Raw genomic sequence first — 3765 nt, forward strand, 5'->3', positions numbered from 1 at the left:
CATACCGCAGGTCATTTCCTCATATTCCAAAAAATGGAGGAGAAATTAGCGGTAGCGAATCAATCACCCGGTGCTTTATGACCAGACCTACCGGGATATAAACCGGAGGAGCCAGGCATGGAGGGAGGTGGCAGAGACAGTGGTATGTTTTCGCCTGTTTTGGGGAGTTTATATCCAGTTTACTTCGGGCTTTTTTGCTTCGTATGTCGCGGGCGGGAGATTCATGTGATTGGTTGATCGCAAAAAAATCCCCAAGCCTCAGATACGCCCACCTTCAAGATTTTTTTAACGCTGCTGTGGAGACGGTCCATAAGAGTCGGGAGGACTGATAATTTATTCCGGCAAATTACTCAGACCTACTAATTGACCTAACAGAGTTATTGAGTCTATGTAAGTTTGCTGCTTGGCTCAGATCCACCAACGTCAGCAAGATCTCACCTCTATTAACTCCTGAAGAACCAGGTTCAATTAACTGCTGTTTCAATTCAGACGACCCTCTTAATCTGTTTAAGCGATCCCGAAGGATTTTGATATCAGTAAATGAGGTGTGGCCCTATACTAAGTGTGAGTGTGGCAGTGTGCAATCGTACCTTTGAAGCAGGAGAGGAAACCGCTGATGTATTTTAAGTTGTCCCAATCCAAAAGGTCGGATCAGCTTATTTGAAGAAAAATAGGTCCAAACTTATACAGGGTTTTTACCTTCTCTCGTTACAACATTATAATCATACTAAACATATCATGCTGGGGTTATTTTCTAATCTAAAACCTTAATTCATAGTTCACACATTAAAGTCTCCCGACAAAATCCAAAAGGAATTTCCTCACAGATCAACGGGGTTAACATCCACACACTATGGCCTGACACATGTAAGAGGTCAGTTCCTCAGAATGTTCAGATTAAATTCCGACATAACCCAGAGGGATCTCCTCGTGGATCGAAGGTGCTAACATTCACAGCCTATAGCCTGACACATTTAAGAGGTTTTGCTCCTCAGAATGATCAGTTTGAATTCCGACATAACCCAGAGGGATCTCCTCGTGGATCGAAGGTGCTAACATTCACAGCCTATAGCCTGACACATTTAAGAGGTTTTGCTCCTCAGAATGATCAGTTTGAATTCCGACAGAACCCAGAGGGATCTCCTCGTAGATCGAAGGTTCTAACATTCACAGCCTAACACATTTAAGAGGTTTAAAAACCTTTATTCTTTTAAAGCTTTTTATTAAACTTGTGATTCTTTAAAAAAAAAAAAAAAAAGTATATGATGCCCCTTGTAGCACTTTGAGATGACTTTTAGCAATGAAAGGTGCTTTACAAATAAAATGCATCATTATTATTATTATTATCATCATCATTAGGTTGGACACTCCAAGGGCCCCCCCTATTCAGGAGCCATCGGATGCCCCCCAGAGTCTCTTCACCCCAACTGGAAAAACTATAGCAGATAGGTGTCCTCCCCTTTCAGAAAGAGCAAGGCATCACCAGATCCAAGCGCCCCTCCAGTCCAGTGGACCCCCTTCCAGCAGCTCATTGACCGGGTCCTGCGTCCCACTCTCAGTATGCAGATATCCGGATGACTACATCGTTCAAAGTGAGGTGTTGGGGCAGGTAAAGGCGGGGCTCCAAGCTAACCTGAAGAAGAGTGAGTTGGGGTATCTGGGGTCGATGGAGTCTCCTCTTTGGTGCCGGGATGGGTGGGAGGTGGTGGTAGGTAGCAGCAGGTGTATGTGCAACACATATTTCTTCTTAAGAAAAGCTTTAAGTACAATTGATTGTTTTTGTTCATTTAATATTGAGAAGAGCCAACAGGAAGTCTCTCATCAGCTGCAGCCTTCTTCTTTATTTTCCAAAATGCCTCCACGCTCCTCTTTACGTCTCAAACTCGCCCCGTGATGAATAAACTGAGAACAAATAAAACCTGAGCTTACAGATTTGTCTGGAACACCAGAAATACGTGTTGAAACCTCAATAAATAAACTTCACACGGTACGAACTCTCACCTTTCTGTGTGTCTTCACTTCCTGTCACCTGAGAGGAGAAGGAGAGAGAGAGAGAATAATGATGATAATTAAACAAAGAGAAACAGCCAGAATGATGAAGAGAGAAACAAGAGTGTTGTTTTCCTCTGAGGTCACGCTCCATTAAAGAGTTTCATATCTTGATGAATGGAGGATATGGTTTCAGTACTCACTGGTCTTCTGGATCGTGGCTCTGATCATCTCATCATCTCTGATCCTGTAGGGATGAACAAAATCCAACAGTTTAAGATCCAGTTTAAAATAAGTGTAAAAGTAAAGTATTCTTTGAGTCAGCTTCAGAGTCCTGATCTCATGCTTTACATCCCATCATATCTTCTCTGCAAACACTACGACTGCCTGCCACAGCTCTCAGCTGCATTACAGGAAGTAACCACTCATTGGTCTAGAACAGGGGGGTCCAAACCTTTTTCACCGAGGGCCACATACAGAAAAATATATAAAGGTCTGGGCCGCTCTCTAGAGGTATGTTGCCTCATAAGTTCAGTTATAAGTCAGGAAACTCAATCAAATGAAGGTAAAGGATGCTTGTTACTTGAAGATGCTTTAAGAAACAAAACAGCTCACATCTTTCCAGAGGGTTTCCTTTATTCTGTCAGCAGCTCATTCCTTTAAACAGGAGCTTCAGATTGATTATAATTACAGGAAATATGAAGGGTTTATTTCACGCTTGTTATAACAATAAGTTATTGGGCTTTTTTCTTATCAAGTTAGATTTGTTAGAAAATGTTTTCAGCTTTAATTGACTGAATTTATTTTAAAGGTGGGCTTATTAACACATGAATACTACTGTGTAATATATGTGTACATATATATTTAAGAAGTACAATATAAGACAAGCAGAAGTTTCCTTTGTGGGCCATATTCCATTATACTTTCAGAATTTGCTGAGGGCCGATTCCGAGGGCCGCATTTGGCCCCCGGGCCGCAGTTTGGACACCCCTGGGCTAGAAACTAAAAACATCCCATAAGAACAGACCACCTTTCCCACTCTTCTGTAAAACCCCATATGTCTGTTAGAGAGTTGATTACTAAAGTGTGGCTTTGCATGTTCAGCTGGCCTTCTATAGTTGATGGAAGAATGAAAGAGCCTGCAGTCAGTGGGTAACATCACTGATCTGTTGTGATTCCCTAGTGAGAGAAACACCTCCCTGTGTTTAATACAATACTGCTGAACCAGCAGAGACCCCTTACTGACCTGAGAGTCTCCAGTCTGCAGTCTGGACTCTCCAGAAGATCTCTCAGCAGCTCCACTCCTGAATCCTTCAGATAGTTGTTCCTCAGGTCCAGATCTCTCAGATGGATGTTGGACTTCAGAGCTGAGGCCAGAGCAGAACAGCTGATCTCTGACAAACTGCAGTTCCTCAGTCTAAGTTAAGTTAATTATGTAGAAGAATCAGGTTGAATAACTAATGAAACATGAGATCTCCAGCAGTAACAGAGAGTCAGTGAACTGACTCGAGAGTCTCCAGTCTGCAGTCTGGACTCTCCAGAAGATCTCTCAGCAGCTCCACTCCTGAATCCTGCAGAGCGTTGGCACCCAGGTTCAGATATCTCAGATGGGAGGGGTTGGACTTCAGAGCTGAGATCAGAGCAGAACAGCTGATCTCTGACAACATGCAGCCCCACAGCCTGAATAAAGAAAACATGATGTAACTTTAGAAAACAAAGTTCCTGTTGGAAATAACTCCAGGTTTAATAATCTGTTCAGAGTTAAACAGGGTTTTA

At 42.6% G+C, this 3765-nt stretch overlaps 1 long non-coding RNA gene across 1 annotated transcript; it reads right to left on the reverse strand.

Annotated features, from left to right (window-relative positions):
* Positions 1 to 1434: 1434 nt before the first annotated feature.
* Positions 1435 to 2239, reverse strand: LOC117483649. Its single transcript, XR_004555995.1, has 3 exons — positions 2193 to 2239; positions 2002 to 2029; positions 1435 to 1902 (listed from the first exon to the last, which is right to left on the reverse strand). It is a non-coding gene; the product is annotated as an uncharacterized LOC117483649 (long non-coding RNA).
* Between the last annotated feature and the right edge of the window lie 1526 nt (positions 2240 to 3765).

This window comes from Trematomus bernacchii, unplaced genomic scaffold (genome assembly GCF_902827165.1).
Source record: "Trematomus bernacchii unplaced genomic scaffold, fTreBer1.1, whole genome shotgun sequence".
In the NCBI taxonomy this organism is placed as follows: Eukaryota; Metazoa; Chordata; class Actinopteri; order Perciformes; family Nototheniidae; genus Trematomus; species Trematomus bernacchii.